The 23,153-nt window shown below is 44.1% G+C and overlaps 1 protein-coding gene across 8 annotated transcripts in view; it reads right to left on the reverse strand.

Moving 5' to 3' along the window:
• The window catches only part of LYPD6 (LY6/PLAUR domain containing 6), a 46,604-nt gene that overhangs the window by 11,876 nt on the left and 11,575 nt on the right, over positions 1-23,153 (reverse strand). For 3 of the 8 annotated variants that reach the window (XM_065070233.1, XM_065070235.1, XM_065070234.1), the window contains exon 2: positions 22,623-22,843. The gene's annotated coding sequence lies outside the window, so the exon portion shown is untranslated. Of the gene's footprint in view, positions 1-11,845; positions 15,447-19,137; positions 20,076-21,049; positions 22,553-22,610; positions 23,132-23,153 lie in introns of those variants that run through there. The other 5 variants (XM_065070236.1, XM_005499107.3, XM_005499111.3 and 2 more) reach the window with 5 other exon arrangements.

The raw sequence follows: 23,153 nt of genomic DNA on the forward strand, positions 1-23,153 counted from the left end.
ATTTTTTGTCCCAGCCAAAACAAGACAGATTTTACGAGCCCCGTTATTCATTTACACGGTCTCAGCAGCAATTCTGTGTTACAGTATGAAATAATTAGGGCCCCCATCCCAAAGAGAGGAGCTTCTCATAGCTCGAGGTGAAATCTCAGCAGCAAGCTATCGTTAATGTATGTTATCAGCACAAGGGACAAATAGCAATATTTCAAGTTAAAATATAGCAAGATTAAAACAATTGCAAGAATCATAGAATCATTTAGGTTGGAAAAGACCCTTATGATTTTCAAGTCCAACTGTAAACCTGACATTGCCAAGTCCACCACTAAGCCATGTCCCTAAGAGCCCTAAGAATCCCTCCCAACTGCAATAAGAAATTAATTTGTTGCGTTTTCTCATCACAATCACAAAAAAGAGCCAGTATTTACAGCACTGATCAAAGTCGTCTGGTTGAGGACACAGATTTTCCATACACGCTCCCTTTTATGGGACCAGCTGCTTATTCAGCCCGTCTCCCAATGTCTGTGTGTAGCTGTTGGTATTCGCCTGGTCATCAGATTCAGAAGACAAGTGGTTGTTAGTCCTGCCTGCAAGGGTGGCAGAAATCCACCAGCTGCACGCTAAAAATACCCGCATCTCCTAATTCAGTAGCTTAATTGCCAGCACCACTTCTAATGAGTTGCAAGAACCACAAATGAACGTATAGAATTCACTTCCCCACCTCTGTTTTATAGGTTTGAAACAGGTTTAATTATAGGTAAGGGATTAAAACGTAAAAAGCCCTTTGTGTTATAAACCAGCCCTGAGCGGGCCAGCCCAGCCGCGGTTTTGAACTACGGCAGTTCCTGAAGTTTTATTGAACCAAACCAACCAAACACTCACCACTGCTCTTCAGACCCAGCATCTTCTACCTGCCCATTTCATACATGCATAGATACAATTAAAATAGACACTTCCGTGTAGGCAGAAGTACTTATTTGATATTTGACAAGTATTTTTAGTATGTATGCATATTTCTGTCTTCCACAGGGGACAAAATACATGGGCAAATATACCACGTCCTATTATCTGATTGAGGAAATACTCGATGTAATGCTCGTATTTCACAAACAGTGGAATATCAAAAACTATTCTGAAAAAAATAACACACATTCAATAATTCCTGTTCAGCACACCCATTCTCTCTGTTTTTACACCCCCACAAAAATAACATGTAATCGGTTTTTGTTTTCAAAATTATATATATACAGATGCAACCATCTTAAAACCTCAGGTGTTTAACAAAAAAATTGCTTCCAGTTCACTTTTTTCCCCCCAAATCACCCCAAATGATGTTTTTCTGCAAAGACAGCTACTCTTCATGAAGTCTACAAGCCCTAAGAAGCTTCATCAAGGGCACAAAGACTTTTTCTTTTGCCTACGAGCCCCTTTTAGTTCATGGCTCTGAATCCGATCCCGGCTTGCAGTCAGGGGAAATAGTCACACGGTATTTAGATCATACGGTCTGTTTAGGAAAGGTCCCGGGCGCTGACACAGAAATCCTAGTTAACTCAATCTTTCCAGCTTCAGCAGCACCTTTCAGACGGACCGACGTCGCCGGCCCCGCTCTGCAGCGGGATTTCTCCTTCCTGCCCTTTGCCCTGACACGGCGCGTTGGGAATTAAGCAGTAAAGTCCCTATTGCCCATTTGTCACCTCTCATTAGGGTGGCAACATGTCGTCCTCGCTGTCACCAGCGCTGGGGACAATGGAAGGTCCCCATCCTCCAAGGAGGGATCGGAGCCCTCAAGTAGAGGTGCTGCTAGACGTCAGAGCTCCGGTTCTGGGGGAGACACGTTGTCAGTTATTTGTGAGGACATATTCGTCCCTCTTGTCCCTCTCACAAGCACAGGAGAAATCTGCTAACTGGCCTTGAACCACCACCACCACCACCGCCATCATCCCTGGAGGGGTTTAAGAGATGCATAGAAGAGGTTCTTAGGACCTGGTTTAGTGACAGCGTTGGGTTAACGGTTGGGCTCAGTGATCTTGAGGGTCTTTTCCAACCAAAACCGTTCTATGACTCCACGACTGAAGGACAGGAGCTGGACTACTGCCAGCTGCCAGGTCACGGTAAACACTGCAGAATTCCAGGAGAAGAAAAAAGTCAGATGCCAAGTCTTCCCATACAAACTTTTAACCAAAGCCAGGCATGAAGGAATTCCTGGTTTGTGGGCATCTCCGTGGTTCTTCTCTTCCTGCAAGTATGGCTCACGCTGCGGTGGTCAGGGTCCCCCCACCTCCCTCCCACAGGAGATGAATCATTTGGTTGGAAGAGTCCTCAAGATCATGGAGTCCAACCATAACCCACCCCTGGCACTGCCCCGTGTCCTGAGAACCTCATTTCCGTCTGTCCAACCCTCCAGGGATGGTGACTCCAGCACTGCCCTGGGCAGCCTGTTCCAATGCCCCACAGCCCTTTGGGGAAGAAATTGTTCCCCACATCCAACCTCAACCTCCCCTGGTGCAAGCTGAGGCCATCAAGCATCGCCCTGCTGTTCCTGGGCATCTGATGAAGATGGAGGGTGCCCAATTTCATGTGAGGTTGATGCTTCTGCTGACATCTCAGCTCCATCTCCCTCCTCCATCTCCTCCTTGCTGTCTGGGACACATCTCCATGTTTTACAGCTTAATACCTCATTTCATCTTGAAGATATTTTCTCTTATCTCTTCACTTAAGAGAGCCTCCACCTCAGAGCGCCCTAAAGCAACGCTTCTTTCAGGCAGATAAAATAGTAAAAGCAAATAAAAGCTCCCTCTCAGCGGGCAGTAGACACATCAGCCCTAAAGTACCAAGCCCAGCATGCCCAACCAGCAACAGGAGCTGCAGAAACCACAGCACAACTGATTTACTCCAAGTTACACTGTGCAAGGTCAGCTGGACCATCCTTTGACCACGTTATGATGATTTTCCATCAGTGACAAACCAAGCCCAAGGAGCGACAACCAGTGTGACAGCGCTGGAAGATCTGTTCCTGGATGCAAAGTCTACCCAGCAGTGATTCCTCATGCACATCACCAGTGGGACTACCAACAATTACAAGAATTAACTCACTGCTCTTTGCGTTTCCTCCCGCTTTTCTTCCAGTCCACACAAAGCTACGGGTTGGAGTTTCCACAGCTGAATCTACAATAAATGTATCTTTTGCATCTCTCTATAGCTTCAAAACGAAACCCCAGTCTCTTTCTGTGTAATGTCATCGTTGCCCAAAGACAAATCCAAATTGCAGTGGAAGGTTTTCCACCCACCAGCTCTGCAGGATCCTGGACAGCAATCCCAGAGACCATTTGCAACTTTCCCAGCTCTAATTGCAATTTTCCCCCTCTGCCTCCATCCTGCTGAATTTTTATCTCTTTCCCCCCTCCACCCCATTCTGTTTATTTCCTGCCTTTTAGTTCCTACCACACACGTCAAAAAGGCTTTGAATAAAAATTGGAATTCATTTGAATTGCCTTCAAATCCAGCTTGCCAGTTAGAGAGTTTTCTTTGCGGTTTGGCCCTGGGAATGGTTAAATGCACATTGCCCTCCTGGTAACACGGGATGCAGAAAGGCACACGCAGCTTCTAACTAAGGAACCTGTAGGAGCTCTTGCGAAGGGGTTCGACACCTCTCCTCGGTTACAGTAAGCAAGAGTAATTAAACAACCAAAACACAATTAGTGCACAAATTACTCCCAGAAATGTGGACGATCTAATCGCCTTGCTGCTAATTGCCAAGCCTGTAGTTCATCGAGCTAAAAGGCTGGGGAAGGGAAGGGAAGGGGGATACAATATGTTCCCTCTCACACCATCTTCCCCCGGATGCAATTCCATCCTTAACAAGATGCGATTTTAAGATTATTTTAGAAGTCCCACATGGCTTCTGTTTTCAACTTGTATTATTGATATTTTCAGCCCAATTAATGAAAGCTGTGCAAACCCCCCATCTTTTAATGAGTTGGAATAAAATATCGCTTCTATTCACGCGTCCCCAGAGGACAGTCTGGCTGCAGATAAACGCAGAAGAGAGATGAAGCAGATATATTGCATTGAGCATTTCAGATATTTACTACTTGGCATAAATGACAGAAAAAAAGCTTAAAAATCAGGCAGGCCTTGATGCTCATATGAGAAAATACAATTTATGCAAATTGTCTGAGAAAGAGAGATATTCAAAGTTAGACATAATTCATTCCCATTTCTCTCCACCATATATAATGCAACGAGATGGACGCGGATGCTCTAATAAGTCTTTTCAAGCCCTAACCCCCAGGTTTTCGCCTGGAATAGATAGAGACAGCAACTCAATGGGATGCCCAGGATTAGGATTGGGCTCAGTTTGGGAAGTTTTGGAGCCGGTGCTCACCCCTCCCATGTCCCACAGCACACGGGCTGACCCCAATGTGTGGGGAGCCCCCAGACAGTCGGGCTCCGCGCTGATCGAGGATAAGAAAATCACGTGTGAGCACAGAAATCCTGGGATTTTCCTGCTAATAAGCAAAAAAAACCCATTTGTCAAGTTCTAGTGGCAGCGGCTCAGCGATTGGGATCATCCTGGACCATCTTTCCTAATCACATTTAACCCAATGAGCAAGAGCATCCCAGTTAAAACATGGGAAGCGCTGATGATGCTCAGTGCATCTGCTGGGAAAAAGGGAAAAATATCACAAAATTACCAAATAAAAATGTAGCCAAAGGGTAAGAGATGCCAAAGAGACAAGTGAAATCAAACAGAACAGGAGAATGTAACCCATGCTTACAAAGAGGCAGATGGCAAATGATCTGACTTGCAACCAAAATGTGAAACTCTTTTCTAGTCTATGTACCAGGCTAGGAGATATATGTACACAGCAGTTTTAAAAGAATTAGGTGATCCCACTGTGCTTTTAAGGTTACATTTTTATTAAGTCCAGAAAATTGCGACAGTCTAGAGATCAGGAAGATCATCAGCACAAACTCAATATTTCTAATGGATCAAAGGAATGAGCGCTCAGCCTAAGGTCAGTCCTGGGTAAACTCACACAACGGCCTAATTGTGCTACGGCAACAAACATTCACGTTGTAAAAAATTGCACGAGAGGGTTGGTAGGATTTTGTGGAAAAAGGTCTCCAAACAAACCCATCGGTTTTGAATGGGCAGGATTGGGTCTCTGGCTGTGAAAGGAGACTGTTACACACAATAATTGGGGAGAGAGCAAAGCCGAGAGCCAAAGCACCGAACCCTTCTGATCACAAAAATGAGTTCTACCCAATTAACCAAGCATGCTTGGGCCAAATTAAAAAAAACAACAACTTAGTGACATCTCAAAACCTAATTGGTGAAAAGAGCATCTTCAAATGAAAATAGTTATTTTTGTCCCACTTTCCTGCAAGGCTCCGTTCAGCGCTTTTGTACCAAAAGTGTTGACAACAAGAAACTTCTTGCATTAAACGCCGACGAAGACGTTAAAGAGCGAGCTGAGACGCTTGCTTGTCATGCAGCAAACTGTGCTTTAATAAAACCATACATCAATCTGCACCATTGTGTCCTCGCCGAGCTGGTGCCTTCCAGAGCGGTTTGTGACAGTTCCTGCTCGGACATCACCCCGCACATTTGACATGCTAGATTAGGCACCGGCTCGCAGACCGCTCGGCATCCACCCAACGCCAGCGCCGGGGAAGCGCAGAGATCAGCCCTGAGAACACGATACTGCGGAAACGAGATTTTTGTTACTATGAACTAATTCAAAACTCGAGCTTTTCCCCCACCGAAGAGAGTTTTGTCACCAAAAAATCAATGTAAACCAGATTGGGCCGCTACTTTTCCCCACAACGGGCGAGATATTAATGAACTCCCTTGCTTTGCCTATTCACGCTGTAGTGCCACATTTTTTGCTCCCCAAAACAATTTAAAACATTTATGTCGCAGTTAATGAACACCAAAGTGTTATTGTTCCACACAGACGGGGCTGGGGAGGGCTCTGCTCCCCTGGCAGTTCACCCAGAGTTCATGCCATGTTTTATTTCCCGACCCGCATCTGAATCCCCGTTGGCACCAGGAATCACAAATACAGGCGAGCCACAACGGGAGGGGACACGCACGACGACAACGCGCCTGTTTTTACTCATTTCCAAAGAGTATCTATCCCAAACCGCGCTGGAGAAGATGCTGCAGCGGTGTCGGCAGCCGACCCTCGGGGAGATAATTGGGATTTGGGCCGCTATTCCCAGTTCCACGCTTTGGGCACCTACGTAAAGTTTAACGAACAATGACCCGAGCCTCGCACGACGATCCGTTCGATAAGTATCTCGTTCTCCTTTTTCTCTTGCTAGGAAAAAGTAGCTCATGTTTGTGTGTGTCCGCTTCTGGTCGAGTCAGAGGTGGCACCCGAAACCAGGTTTGTGCATCCAAATAAACACGACCTTTCTCCCGCGCGGTTTTATTTGTGCTGCCGCACTTTGCTCCACAAGGACTAGTACAGGCTTGGTAGGAAACCTCCTCTTGCAGAAATGTCCATAATGAATTTTGCTTTTTTAATGTAACTAATCTGATTTCATATTTTACACCATGCGATACTGAAATTCAAATACTTTTCTTGTCAGGCTTCACTCGAAGTTATTCCATTGCCATCCCCCTGATTCTAATTCATATTTTATTTGGTATAAACATTAGAAAATCTACATATCATTAAAGTCACATAAAAGAAATCCAAATTAGAAGTGACCAATTAGCGTTCTTTCCACTGTCCATGGAGTAAACAAGCACTACCATCATTAATTCATTCAGATTTTCAATAGCTCTTCCAGAAGAACAAAACCCAGCACAACCCAAACCAAACAACCCCTCCTCTGCTTCACAAGACTTCAAAGTGCTATTTTAATTCAACGGCCAATTAATTATTTGGCCCTTGCCATCACAGGAAAAAAAAGCCATTTAATTACTTTATTTTTCTAACTCGTTGATGAAAAAACAAAAGCCAATTAAAAGAAAATTATCATCTCCACTCTGATAGGTCTAAAACACCATCCTCATCTTAGCCACCACCCCCGTGACCATTTCAAGCTTCCAGCACCGATCTGATGGGTTCCAGGGGATGGTTCTGAGATGGAGACCTGGGTGTGCTCCCCGGTACTTATCCGCACGTACGTGGCCTGCAAGCCAATCACCAATACAAACCTGCCAATTAATCACCAATACAAACCTGCCAATCACCAATACAAACCTGCCTTCCTACAGAAACTCCTTTACCCTTTGCTTTTACAGAAGCTTCTCTGCTGTATTTACCCCCTCGTGTTAACACCATTACAATTTACGGATGGACAAAACGCTCTCGCTGCGACCGGACTCAACCAGATCAGTGCAACCTGCTGAGCCGCGGTATACACTGAATTCATGCTGATTTTAATTCATCTTTCTGAAGCTAAAGTGATCCGAACCACTTTGTTGTTCAGAGTTCAGTTTGGAGGCGACTGCCTATAAAGTGAATTAACTTTGGGCAGAAAACTCCCGAGATATTAATTCCCCGTTGTACCAGTTTCCTCAAGCATTTAATTTTCCATTTGGTTTTCGTGCCAGCTCTGCATCCTCCCTACATCTCACTTGTAGCTAATTACTGTCAATCATTCCTCCATTTAACTGTGTACAAATCGCATAAGCAAGGATATGGGCATAGCACAATATTCCCATCAAAAGTACTGTTATATGACACAGTTAAACAGGAGAACATTCCCATGATCTTTAATTATCTGCAAACATGTCATGAAGCTAATGCATATATTTCTATTTGTTCTTTTTTGATGATGGTAAACCAAGATACTGCATAGAGGCCAACACTTGCACCAGAATCACTGCAAGCACCAAACCAGGCTCTCATCCTCCTGGATTGCTCACAAAAACAGACCGATTCATTTGCTAGTAATGTCAGAAAATTATTGTTGTTGTTGTTGTTTTTGCCGTTGCTTTGTTTTTGCCTTTTTAAATGTTGTTTTGGGGATGTTTATTATTTTTCTCTTACAATTGTTACTTCAACCTGCCAGAAATAACCACCTGGAGCTCATCCGTTACTGACCGTTGATTTGTGGTTATCTTCAAATAGCAGTGGTGCACCAAAAAAGTCAATCTCCCTGAAACGATGATGTCTGGCTGGCTGATCTCTTCTGAAAATAACAACATTATATTTATATGTTTGTTTGGGCATAAATAATGCATTTGTGGATAAAGGTGGCTAAAAAAGGGCTAAAAGGAAGAGGGGCGGGGTGGGCTCAATCCTGAGAGTCTTGGGACCACCACCCAGTGCCCATCATAACAGGTAAACCTGGTTCTGGTAATAAAAACAGAACAAAGAAAATCAGGAGAGTGCAAACTAAAGCCGGAGCCAGGACCTTGGAGTGGGTGTTGCCTAAGATCAGCAGAGAAAAGGACCAGGAGTGAAGAGATCAGGTTGACCATGATGGAGAGAAAACCATATTAATTGAACAATTTTACCCATATTTCTTCACATTTCACCCAAAGAGAAAATGCGGAAAATGCAGAAGGCCCTGGGCCTGCCGTCCTGCCTCGGTGGCCCCGCTGGCAGAGGTGCACACCTGTGCAAACAGGTATGGGGCTCGCTTGACTCGCTTCGCCGGGGTGAAGTGGAGCGTGCACCTTCAGAGGTCATTTTGCAGCTGGTCACACTGGGTCGGTATGTACTGCTTTAATATCATCGGTTCACTGGGTGGCAAGTATTCCCCATGATATTAAATAATGTGTTTGATAGGGGTAAGCGGGAGCGGAGGCAAAGCTCCGACTCCATCTTCAATCTGCTCCATCAAACCTCCTGGAGATGAAGCGTTTATCTCCTCATCTGCTCTGCCTTTTGCCCCATCCAAACGCTTCATCATCTTGGCATTAGAAAGTCCACTTTCCCAAGGTACAGAGTGTTTACGGAGAACCATCAGTAATCCAAGTGTCTGCCAGCTAAGAGATGTTATCTTCAACATAGCTGAAGAATACCTCAAAAATCATGCTCCAACTCATCTGCCTTAAACGCTCACCTACAGAACATGCTAAAAGCAGCCGTAGTTTTCCAAACGTGCCCCCCTGATTGAACCAGTTGCTTCATTTTCGCACATGAATCATCTGGCATTCCACAGGCCACAATAGACGGCTTTCATTATGTCACCACTGACATTTTTGCTGCTGGAAGGCCGTGATTTACTGGTTTTCATTAGACCCGGTCTCCACTCTCAGTCCTACCTCCCGCTTGTTGAGGAATACAGGTCTGATCAGCGGAACATTGATCTGACTGGAAAATACGCTGTTCTTCATCTACTAATTTCTCTAAAATTGACCTTTTCTGACAATTATTATAGTTCAAGTGCTGACAGTGAGCATACGCCGCTATAATAATGAGCCCAGAGGACATCTCTTCCTCCAGCCTTGGAGGAAAATCAGCTTCTAGCAAAGACACCCTGCGATCACAGCCACACCACCGCTATATATTTACCACAACAAATACAAAGGAATACTTAAGATGAAATAAAACCATTTTCTTTAAAACATTTGAACAGAAACTTTGTACAGTTTTGCTTTCCAACTGGAGCACGAGGCCGATATCAGCATCAGGTAGTGGGGCTAATGTTACCTTTTTGGGGGCTGTTTTTTCCCACAAAGGCATTATTTGTCACAACTGGTATTTTCAAGTCATCTAAAAGGCTCCCAACGTCCAGAAAACACGACCTCACATTTTCAACTCCAAAATTTCATCATTATACATGTTTCCCATTGTGCAATTCTGTAACGTTCAAGCAATTTTCCCAAAAGCCGCCTTTCTATTAGAAGCCAAACGAACCCTTTCGTTGTCTACAAGTTATATTGAGATAAATTATAAAGATAAACGTTCATGAGCACTGAAAACTGAAGTGTTGATGGAGTGAGAAAAGCTCAGCTCGTGCAAAACGGGTAATCCAGGTCTTGTGCTTCCCATTCTTTGGACCTACCATGGACTCATCTGATCCTCCACCACAAATCGGATCAACCAAGGACACAAGGGAACATGTCTGATCACAGGAATTCCAAATTGCTTTCTACAGCACTATTTTAGTTAATTTCTCTCTTATATATAATTGAGACCTCATGAAAAATTAAATCAGGCCCAGGTACTTCTAGAGAACAATGGCTTTTCCAAGAATATTATATATAAAGCACAGATTACTTGACAACATCTATGATCATTCCCACCACACTCACCAACAAAGACACATTCTGGCACTGAAAGATTTATTTTCCACAATGTCACATTACATCCCAAGTCACTGTCTGGAAAACCATCTACATACTTAAATCCATTTTGAGTTCTAACTAAGGAAGACCGGCATTTCTGTTCTCTTTTTAAGTAAAACATTAACTAACTGAAAATATCTCCAACTTCCAGTGCAAGAAACACATAAAAACCCCCACAAAACACAAACCCACAGCAGACCGGAGAACCATGTCCAGAGAACATTCCCCTTCAGTATCTTGCATCTTTTCATATAATTTTTCAAGAGTCATCCCACTCCCCTTTCCTATTTGTTTCCTATGAAAAGCAGTTCATTATCTGTGATTCCTTCACTGGTAGATCCCATTTCCAATCATTACTCTCCAGAAATAACTGATTTGGGTGAAGAGGTCTGTGCCAAAAAAATAAAATGAATAAAAACGAATGCTTATCTAGAGATGTCTCTCTCATATATTTCTATATTTTCAATTAATAGGCAGTACCTGTGCAGCAAATAAACCCCCTTTAAGTAAAGTGTATCATTCAAGGTATGATAGGATGAGAAGCAATGACCTCAAGCTGCACTGGAGGGGTTTAGGTTGCATATTGGGAATTTTTTTTCCCAGAAAGGGTTTTTGGGCATTGGAACAGGCTGCCCAGGGCAGTGCTGGAGTCACCATCCCTGGAGGGCTGGACAGACGGACATGAGGTTCTCAGGGACATGGGGTAGTGGTGGACTTGGCAATGCTGGGTTAATGGTTGGATTCTATGACCAGCTACAGGCCTTTTCCAACCAAAATGATGCCATGATTCTATACACACACACACATATACTGTTATGTCAACAGAGGGCTTTGCCCGTGGATTTTGCGCTCCCTAATACAGGGGGAATGCACCTACCCCAGACAACGAGGGCCAAGGGGGTGGCCACCGGTAGTGTACACACAGCTCCTGCTCCTGCCCAGCATGTGGGTTCACCGGTAGTGGTACACAAGACAAAACCCACGGGGTTATCTCAGCAATGACACCCTCCACGCTTCTCTCAGTGGAAGTCTGCAGAGCTTGTCTCTGTATTTCAGTGTACAGCCTCGCTAACTCACAGAATGGTTGTGGTTGGAAGGGACCTCTGGAGATCATCTAGTCCAACCCATCTGCTAAAGCAGGTTTGCCAGAGCAGATTGCTCCAAAAACACGAGGAAACCATAAAATCCCAGGAGAAGACATTTCACCTGTTCTGTTTGCCTCTGGCTCTCTGGTGCTGGGTACAATGACATTTGGCTCAGCAGAAGACCTTCCACTGACCTCAAATTCCAGCTCCATAGGCCTGCTGTGGCAAGACGAGCATCCTCCTGCAAAGCCTGAGCGGCGGCACCCACCCGGCCCTGGCACCTCCTACACCCACATAACCTCCTAATTGCACCCGCAATTGCGAAAACACGATAAGAATAAGTTTCCCCACACCCAGCTCACCCAAGCCCTGGAGCCAGAGCAGCGGCGTCAGGTCTGGCACCCAGAAATCACCCCCCTGTCACCCACCACCAGCCGGGTCCCTTGTTCTGCAGCGTACAAAACCCCCATGCAATACAATAAACGCTTTTTAAATAAAAGTATACCTTTCTGCAGAGAAGGGAACAGGTAACCGAAGAAATGTAGGGCTGCTGAGATGCGGCAGGATAAGGCGGGCAGTAACCAAGCCTCCCAAACCGGGGGAACTGTATCTCTCTGAACTCCTTATAAAGTTATACAGCAGCGTGAGAAGCAGCAGGAATTAATTAGGAAACAGGTTTCCACGTCTGATCGGGTGTCTGCTCTTTCTGCTACAGCTTTGTTTACAAGAGAGACGGGCACCGGAGCTGGCTCCTTCGGAACAAGCTGACACCTAGCGCTCTGTGTGCTGCTGGGGGGCAGGAGAAAAGGAAACAGGAAAAAAAAGCCCAAAAAAAGGACAAAAGAAGAATAAAAAATAAACTAAAACAAATCTCACCCCTCCACAGCGACGTTTTCCTTCCAGGTTTACCCACTATAAAAACCTACAACTTTGCGCGCTAGAGCAGTGAAAATTATTCACTTGAGAAAACAAAATAATCAGTGGTTCAAGTCTTTGCTTTATATTCCTTCAGCTAAAGTAAAATCAAATCAACTTTACTCCAACAACAAAGTAGCTACAACTCTTGCAAGCTAAATGTCCATCTGTTCTTATCTTCTAGCACAGGTTGATTATTTTTCTAGCCCAAGTGGAAACGCGTGGGATCTCATGATTACAACTGTGCCGTAAATCAGCCAACGCAGAGATCAGATGAGTTTTCAGCCCCCAGCAGCAGGGACGGGGCAGGGACCGTCCCCAGAGCACAAACCCCTGCACTTCACCCCTTCTTGCTTATACTCCGGTATCCAGATGCCTATAACAGCTCAGAAAACTCTCTCTTTCTTCTTTAAGCAGAAGAAATACAAAAAAAAAGTGTCATCCAACCGTCCCTTGTTATGAGAGAATTGCACGGCTAGTTCTATTTTTGATTTATGACGGGAGGGTTTGGTTTCTGCGAAGCTCCGAGCCACGCTGCTGTGCCAGAGATATGATGTCATGTAGCTAAATTTCTGATTCCCCGCCGGTTTGAGCAGAAACATTAAATGGAGCCAAAACGAGCTTCCTGTGCTAAACTGGAAACAAAAGAGCACTTTTACAACACTGCCCCCAGGGTTAATAGAAATATATGTGTCCAACTCAAGGCATCTTATCACACTATCAGCTTCTATATGCATAGAACAAAACTCAGCGTGGGTTCTTACATACTGGAGCTATATTTGAGTCCATGCAGACAGACAGACAGACTTCAGGATGGGGCAGGCAGCAAAACAGCAGCTCGGATCTGCCCTCACGGGCCGTTCCTGCCCAGCTGGCTCCTGAACCAAACGTGGACAACATGTCATGGGGTACAAGATGTAACCCAAGACCCCAACTGAAGTTAGGAGAATCATAGGATCATTTTGGTTGGAAGAGGCCCTCAAGATCATCAAATCCAACCATTAAGAGTCACTATTTGAATTATTATAAAAAAAAATCATTTGGATCTTAATTTAACACCACTGCCAATGAGTCCTGACAGCTGCACATCACCAAGTGTTTCAACTGCAATTAAGAGTATAATTATGGGTCAGATTTGAAGAGAAGCTGCTTAGTAGATGTTACGACCCACACCAAGGCCAATGGCTGCTCAGGTTTAACAGCATTTTACCTGCATGAACCCTAAGGATGTCCCATGTTTGGTGAGTTTGACAAGATGGACCTGAACCCTAGGAGATGGGGCAACTAAGGACTGATATAAATACACTTAGAGGTACAAGGAGACTCACTGCCCCAATGGAGACCACGGTTACAGCCTCACTGCCAAATAATGAATTTTAATGGAACTTATTCTGAGACACGGTGCCCTGAGTGACACCCATCTGCAGGTATATTGGATTTGAAAAGAACAAGCGGATATTAAAGCCTTACTTGAAACTCCTGAGGACGAATGGCGCTCAGACAGATCCAGCTAAGACCGCTAACCGGTGGTCTGGCCCTGCCAGATGCCGTTGGCGGCTTCTGAAAACACATGCAATCATTTCAAGACAAATCACCTTGAAAATAATCCTCCCTCAAGAAAGCTTATGACAGCCAACAAACGTAAACTGCTGTCAGACATCTGTGGAAAGAAGAGGATTGTAAAGATCTTGGAAAAGACAGCGACCGGAGTGAAGAACAAAGGCTGGCACCAACAAACGCAGCTATCAAGTATTCTGTATCAAAATGGACAAAAATCGAATGGTTTTCAGTGTGAAAGATGCTGTGTGCAAACTGGCAGGCAGGTGTGGGACGAGCCTCAGAAACGTGAACCTCTGCTGCCAGATCCACCAGAACGTCACTGCACGACAAAGGCCAGAGTGAATCTGGACATCCAGAACACACCATTTTTCCATCATCTGAAGCCATCTGAGAGCTTATGAAATGCAAGAGCCTGTTCTGCTTACAAAGAAAGCTTCATTTTACAGAAAACTGCTATATTGTTTTTTAAATTCTACAGATAACGTGTGCTGAAGACATCAGCAGAACTTGCCCTGTTCAGTACCAGCAGCAGCTCAGCTCCTCTCCTGGACTCACAGTCAACAGTTAATCAGTAAGACACGCTGGTGTCCACAGAAGCTCTGTGTAGCTTTCCACAGCCCTATACAATAGATATACCAAGATATTTGTACAAAAACAACTTTCTATTAATGGTGGCAACACAGGAGTGCAGCTGCAAGGCTTAAAACTTCTTCCCACGACTCATCCTGTGAACAGATACCAGATACAAACCACTAAATACGCAAAGGTCTTGAATCAGACTTGGAGTCGGAATGATCGCAGCAATGAGTGTCTCGATAACAAAGCAATAATTATAATGTTGATCCTAATTTTTGGACCTTCAATATAATTTTCATTCACCGGCACAGCGGACAGAGCCCTTCACATTTATTTTGACTGCCAAGCCAGGCAAACAGCCTCACAGCATTAGAATTAGAAGAGGAAAACAAAGTGACAGACATACAGCGCTACACACCTTGCACGGCAACAGTTTGGTGCGTGGACCAAAGCACCAAAACCTGCACTAATCACCTTGAGCTCATTAATTTACAAAGCTTTGGCCCTACTCTAGTGGCTGGCAGATGATCAAGCTCTTAGTTGATGTGATTCAAACTAATCCACTAAAAGGCATTTAAGATCCAGCTAGGAAATAATTATTTTCATATTATGAGAAGTGCTAAAAAGTTTTAATGACATCAGAACTCCTGAGGTGAGAGAAACGACACCCAGCTCCATACATGAGGATTTTGCACCTCAAAACCCACCACTAGTCAATGCTGTCACCACGTCACTCAATGGCCACCCCGCCATTGCTGAGCCCTGTCACTGGAGACGGGCAAAATAAATCAACCTGTGGCAATCCATGCTACCGCATCTCTCCCTTTTTCATCCTTCTTCCTTTGACCATGTCACGATGTGCCTTTCCGCTCCCGTCTCCATCCAAAGCAACGCTCAGACCCATCGGTGGCATTTGGCCAGGCTGGACACGGACGTAGAGGCTGAGGAATCAGTGAACACAGGCTGGAAGCATCCTCCAAGTGCCGCGGTTAAGGAAATACTGCGGCTTACATTAGTACCTCATTAAACACACACACACAAATAACACACACAAAAAAATGCCCCAAACCCGGTCAAGAAAGAGAGAAAAATTCTAGGAGCCCCAAGACCCCTAAAGTCCCCTAAACACAACAGAGTAAGGAAGAGAGAAAAGTTTTAAGTGCCGAAATAATAGAAAAATATTAAATTAGAAACGACCGTAAGAAACCAAGCCTCACCAGACATGGAGCTCACGGTCTGCAAGGGGCAATGCGTGTTGGTGCTTGCTTTGCTGTCAAACTGGGTCTTAATCAAAGGGTTTTATTCTGTTGGTTGCAGAGAGCAAGAAGTTTGTTGTCTGAACACTAAACTAGATAACACCAAATGTTCTTCCCTGAGAAAACAGCGTATGTAAAATTCCACCTTTGTTAAGTGAGTAAAAGCCCATTGGTTTAAGGACGCTCTTCACTGCCTGAACTGAAATTTGCTGAATAAAGCAGTACCGCAGGAAAACACTCATAAGGACAAAAACTAGTGACAAAGTATTTTCCTTTTTGCCACTGAAATATCAGATCTAGAACCAAGGCGTGCTGACGCAGAAGCTGTTTAAAGCCTCTTTTATCTGGCAAAAAAATAAGAAAATCATTATAAGAATTTTAAACAACAATTTTAAACCAGAAGAAACTGTATTATATGATAAAGTACTGTATATTTTGGCATAAGCAAGCTGAACTCTTGTTGAATAAAATTTAGTAGCAATTAAACTTTCATACTTACACAGCAGCTTGCCTGATACTGGTAAAACAGCTTGATTTTTTTTGCAATCCTTGAAGACTAGCAAATATAAATATCTATATACACACACATACATATACGTGCATGCACACACATCATTGAGCAGAGAGAGGAGGTAAAACAAGGAAGACAAGGACATTTAGTCATTTCCTGGGCTGGGAGGAATCAATACATTTTTCACTCCCAAACGACTTGCAGTTGAGTCCCGTGGATGCTCCGAGGCCCCGCAATTATCATCCGCCAAACGAGCTTGTTCAGAAGCGACACAGACCTACCCGAAGTCCCGGCCGCTCTGCTGGCGCTCGGGGTTCAAGTTCAACGCCACCGTTGGCTCCACACAGACAGACGGACCCCGAGCCCTCGCTCGATGGGAGATGTTGACCACGCTCACCAGCTCCTTTTATCCCGCTGGGGGCTGGAAGCTCTTTAAGAGAATGAACCCATCTCAAGAGATATTAACTCTTAAGATCCGCAGACCGGCATCTGCTTCCTCGGCAGTTTAACCCCAGTGTTTGTCTGAACGGAGCACTCTAAAACCAGCTGGGGTTTCTACAAAGTCCGGCCCTGTGCTGGTTTGGCTTTGGACTCTTGTTATATTAACACAAGGATTCCAGGCAAACAAACTCTTTTGGTTAAATGTTTAAGGCCTGAAAAGTCTGCAAATGCTTTTGATATATCTTCCCCTTCAGCATCCACAAAAACAAACAGTTCAATAGATGTAGTAGAAATAAAATATGTAACAATAACTTAAAACTCCATTAAATGAATAATAGAATAGTTTGTGTTGGAATGAACCTTCAAAGGTCATCTAGTCCAACCCCCCTGCAATGAGCAGGGACATCTCTAACTATATTAAATAGAATAGAATAATAGATGAATATATTAATATTTAAATGCACACAATACCACAATGACAGCATTAGCCAAATTGGTCACGAAAACCCACTATTGCTCATGTCAAAACCACCTTTATCTGAAGGTTTGCCCCATTTATGAAAATTCGGACCGTCTATTTTATTATGCCACAAACCTTATGTGGCAACGCTCAAGGAAATGTCATTTGAGATGGGTATTTATACAATATCTACGAGTCTAAATCAACTGCACGTGCACATGAGAACCACCAAACCCATGATCCTGCCCAAACACGCTTTACCAATCAACTCAACCCGAGCGAGCATCGCTGTGATCTAGGGGAGCCTTGCCAAAAACAACCACGAGCACCACGTGTTTCATCCCTGACAACATCCACGAGGCAGAATTAAACACATCACGAGACAGAATTAAATGTATCACGAGACAGAATTAAACGTCTCACAACATATCAGTGGCCACCCCATCGGATATTGTTTCTGCTCACTGCGTCCAAATAAAGCGCACGCACTCGCCCAAGAAGCAAGTGCCGGGTCAAAAGGCTCAAGTTTAGTTAGGATATTGAAATTCAAGTTGAAATTAAACTGCTGCTTCTTGGCATTTTTGGTTGGTTGAAGCCAACGAGACCGTATGACTTTAGCAACAGATGCGCAGAGAGATATCTTAAGATGCTGAGGTTTTATCAAGGGCTTCCATTATTCTGGAGACAAGAGCTATTGTTTCCACTCACAGCAGCGCTATTTTGGGAAGCTGGTTATACACGCAATTACCCAAATTAGTTTTTATTCAATTATTCAGAAATAACATCTGAAAAGTAACCCAAGTGAAGCCACTCACGTCAATATGAAACAGCAAACACGTGGAAATCTGCAGAAGAACGCTTGGGGCTGACAAAGAGAAATCCAATGGTTTAAGCGAAGAATATTTTGGTTTGACTGTCTGTTTGTCACGTTTACTTCAAAATATCCATCCTACAGCTGATTAAACTCCTGAAACTCCTCAGGCACCCAGACAAAAACCCACTGATTTCCATGGCACTAATGTGAATATTGTGGCAATAAAGGCCAACAACCTGGAATCACCCCCACTGCACCTCAGTACCAGGGCTGGGAAACAGCGCGGACTTGCACTGCAAAGTGATTTAACCTGAAAATCTCTGCAGGAATAAAGCAACGATAGCAGTGAAAGCGAATGGGGACTGGAGGCAGCGACTTCCAACTATTTTGGACCGGAAAATAATAAAAAAAATAATAATAATAAATCAAACACTAAGACAGTGGCAGTTCGTATAAGTTCCCGTAAAAAGCTACAATTTTGAGGAGTTTTTTAAATTGCCCTTGGGCACTTCACAGACACATCTAACAAGCTCAACATTAGGCAAGGTCATGAGTATGCAGCCTTCAGCACTGCTGAATATAAAATATTGGGGAAATACCACTTGCCTGACTTCCAGTTTTGCAGAATCATTTTATTCACTGTACTATAAACAGATTTCTGAATCCCAATAATTTGGTCTGTTAATTTTTGGCATGGCATATCCCTTAGTATGGAAACAACCCTGTCAATGCAAACCCCCGTAATTCTGTAAGTTGCCTGATGCTGAAATATTTACATCAACATTTTGCTGGCCAAATACCTTCAGTATACAAAGCAATCACCCAACAGTGAGTCAGTTAACTACCTACAAGTCATAATTAGTCTGTACAGCTAATGAGATGAAAGCGGATACACACAAAAGCAGTAGGTTGACTGATATAAAGTACTTACAGGCAGAATTCGATGACAGAAATTTATGTAATTCTATTAAAGGAAAGGCAGATGTATAGGAAAAGAAGGAAAGATCAGATAAAACCCCCAGAATTTAAATAGAATGCTAAAGGAATTTTATATGATATGAACACAAAAAAAGGACAACAATAAAACTTTAACTTATATTTGACTCTATTCCTCCCATCTCTTGCTATCATATTATATAGTTTATATAGAATATTTAGCAGTTTCTATAGCATATTTAGCAGTTTATACAGCATATTTAGCTGTTGATATAAAGGACAAAGCAGCAAGGGGAGCCCCTGCAACAGCTTACTCAGAAATACCCACCGGTGGAGGAGCACGCGGGGTATTCTATGTCCTCATCTTACGTACATCCCAATATTTCACTTCAAGGGTTCCATGAAGAACTTCCCGGGTGTCAGGGCAAATTGAAGCCCTGGCACAGCTCCTGCCGAATGCACCCGCAGCGTCCCTTCCGAGAGCCTCGCTGCTGCCAGCCCCATCAATGGCAATACTGTGGGTTCAGACCAAATCACGCCCCGCCGCACCGAGGAAGGGTCCGGAGCGGGGAGCACGTAGGCGCAGAGCTGTGCGGCGCACAAACTGCAGCATCGTTTGTAGAGCCCTTGCCTCTATTTTAACGCATACCGAGCGACAAACCGCTATTTTATTCGGTAGAAAAATGTCACAAAATGTTTAAGAAGCTAACAGCGCTATATGGTCCGTGACGAAGCAGCCCTGCAGAAATACACACGCGTTTACCGTGAAACCCTCGCCATTTCCACAGCAGCTTTATACAAACTGTATTACAGACAATAAATGACCGCGTATGCGCAACAGGCTAAATACCAGCGCTTATGGAAAATGATTATTGCTGCGAACATATGGCAACTGAGGGATAAGAACGATGGTTCTCTGTGAGTAGGTCACAGCAAAGAACACAGTAAATTCACTGGGGAAAAATGGGCACCTGAGGTCTGGTACAGCTCCAGTAGTACCTGGCCAAAAGGGAAACTATGGAGAATGATTCACTTTATAAGACAAAGAAGGGTTTCCAACAGGCAAGCAGTCTCGTGATTCAGACTAACCCGTCCTCCCAAAAAATCATGGAAGCCAAAATATTTGTTTTTAAAAGACGAAATAAACACAAATATATTTACGTTTGTGTCCTTCCTCACCAGTGATATCACTAGAGGGTATTGTCTAACATAGAAATCTGTTCAGAAAGCCAAAGAAATACCAAGAACCAGACCTTCCTGCCCACTTTGTGCTGCTCTCAAGCAGTAAATATCTTCTTGCCAACAGATCCCCATCAGCAATCGAAATACGCCATGTTTTACACACTCACCATGTCACACACCCCAGGATTTAAACAAGACTTTGGTTTCAAGGCAAATAACTTCATTTGAACGAAATATGTCTCGCTGAGCTTTCTCAATCCAAACCATCGGCCGCACCGGTAGATGCTTCAATCTCTTTGAGTTGGGCCGTTGTATCACTTGACCCCTGTGAGTTGTTCTGCCTGTTCCATCACATCAATTTGACAGATATTCAGTGTGAAGTGGGGGCCCAGAAAAGGAGGGGGGTTATAGCTTACTGTGCTCAGCTTCATACACAGCTAAATAATATCTTGAAGTAATTATTTTAGCACTCCTTTAAACCGCTGTACTTGTCTATCAATCCAGTTTCTAATGGTAGTGGGAAGCCTGGATAAATCAAGGGATTCAGACTCAGGTTTCCATTGGAAAGCCCCAGTCCTACTCATGAGAAACAACTGAAAAAAAACCAAATTATTCTATTTCTAAACTACGTCGTAACTTATACTTTACCTTTTACACCAGAGAGTCAGAGGAAATCAGTCTCAAGATCAGACACGTGAATGCCAGATAATTAAACAAGCGGATCACTGACGCATAAATAAAGTTTTAGATTTACGGTGAACAATTCTTCTACTGTAATAGCACCAGGATGACTTCTCAAATGTTTTTTTATGTCAGCACTGCCCTAAAAAATCCAATGGAAAGTCGAAGGGTCAGATTCCCTCCCTGGGCCCTACAAGAGGCAGCAGGGTTAGACCTGAGGACAAGCCTAAGAAAAAGCCTGTCCTTGGCGTTCGCCTAACTAACCAGCTGAGCACCGAGAATCACTTTATCCGAGCAGTACTAATGAGCTAAATCACTATTATTATTATTGCAGTGATCGCCCACGCGTAAGCGCCTCACCAATGATTTATTTTTACCTTGTTCCACAGCAAACGCGGATCTAGCGAAGAAACCTTGTCCTGACACCTCCTCTTTGCCAACACATGGATCCCGCAAGTTCATCGCTCACTAAAGCAGAAATACCTAAATCTTCCTTCCAGTTGTCCTTACGGATGGCACCGCTACGTTTCCATGCCAGAAAATCCAGTATCCTCAGGTCTGAAATGCGGAGCCGGGGCAGGAGCTCCCGACAGCGCGGCCCCGAGCTCTGATGCAGCGAGATAGTCCTATCTCTGTGCAAAACAGGCTCTCCATAGCAATGAAAGCAAAGAAAAACCATTTAAAAAGCAACAAAGATCATGCTAAAGGTATGTTAATGGCCACACTGGGGATCTCCACCCACTTCATACTGAGATCTGTATTATTTACCATTAGTTTCCACAGAACAAGCTCTCTGAGGCAGCTTTAATTTATTTTTTTAACATATATTTTGCCTATTGAAGTTCACAATCCGTGATAACCATCAGCTTTCTGCTCTGGCGTAGCCTTACAGTACATCTCACACAGATAAAACAGACAAACCACAGCCCTTGTGTGCAGCCTGGACTCCTGATGCTCCACAAATCAACACATACCCACCTAAGACTGTAGCGGATTAAACACAACAGATACTCCTGCAAGGAGTCTCACAATTTGGGCAGCTTTTTATGCATATCAACATCCATTATCCAAAATACAAGATAAATCATATGGATGTATAAGGGACCTACACAGCTTCCCTATTGTATTGCCAAGTGATACAATTTGGTGTTTTCCATCACACTAGCCGTAGCATACACTATAATTAAGAAACTTAATATTTCCTACAAAGAAAGCATATTTTAGCAAAGATGGCTAGAATTGCAACCACGATTTTGTTTAAGAATTAATTTAATATTTTACATAGTGAAATTTGTTTAAGTACCAAGGAAAAGTGGGAAGCTCTTTTACAGCAGCGCTGCTGTTCTCTTTTGCAGACATAATTATTTCATTTGCTTGCACTTGCAAAACAATTTGTCAAGAACTAAATTCTCCTAAGTGGACTCTCTCAAAAAAAATATATTAAAATTAGACTTATGATCTCCTTCCAAACCCAAATAACCCCAGTGGGGAGCGGGGCAGGACCAGCCCCTGAACCGCCCCTGCCCGCTCCATCACCTTCACAGCAAAAAGTGGCCACACAAACAGCTCCCCCCATCCTAAGAAATAACAACCCCCCCAAAAAAAGAAGAAAAACATTGTAAAAAGGGTCTGCGGTAGAGGGGGAACCATGGGGGGCTGGGGGGCGTGGTGCTGTCACCCCAAAAACGGGACCCCCTCCTTGCAAGTACAAGGTCCGGTTCTGCTCCCTTGATGGAGCCGCTAAACAATATATTGAGCTTAAATAATCCACCTGATGGCTGAATAAACTGAAAACATCCAGATTTAGCTTCTAATTTGCACAACACGCTGATTGTTTTTCAAAGCACATGTGACACAAGTGACTTTTAAACTAAAAAGATCACTTTAAAATAAAACAAGTGTAAAAGATAGAAAGAAAAGATTGTATATAGTACATACAGAGATGTGTACCTTTGCAGCAAGTGTTTTCCGTCCCGTCGCTCAGGGGGTTTCCATGGCGGGCTCAGCAGAGCCGGTGTCCCCGGGGCGGCGCAGCCCGTCGCTGTCCCCGTCGCTGTCACCGCGGCCCCGCTGCCATCGCCCGCCGGCCGCGGGCTGGGGACGTCCCTGCCGGGGCCAGCGGCAGCCACGCCGCCGGGTCATGGACCGACCCTGCCCGCTGCGCCGCTCCTCTGCCGGGAAAAAGCAAGGTTAGGATCACCACCACGCACAGGTTGCGCCGAGCTCTGGCTCTTCTTTTGGGCTCCGTTAAAAATTAGATGCTGGGTTATTTCAAACATATATATACATATCAAAAATTACGTTGTTGCTCTTAATTTCTTACACAAGTCGCATCTGTTTCAGGAAAAAAACCAAACAAATGGATGATAAAGTGTAAATTCAAAAGCACGGGGAACGAGCAGCCAGAAGGGGGGAGGAATCGCCTCCTCCGCAGCGCAGAGCCAAGCGCTGTTCGCATGTGAGATGCAAAGGCTGCGGGGT

Source organism: Columba livia, chromosome 7 (assembly GCF_036013475.1).
Source record: "Columba livia isolate bColLiv1 breed racing homer chromosome 7, bColLiv1.pat.W.v2, whole genome shotgun sequence".
Classification (NCBI taxonomy): domain Eukaryota; kingdom Metazoa; phylum Chordata; class Aves; order Columbiformes; family Columbidae; genus Columba; species Columba livia.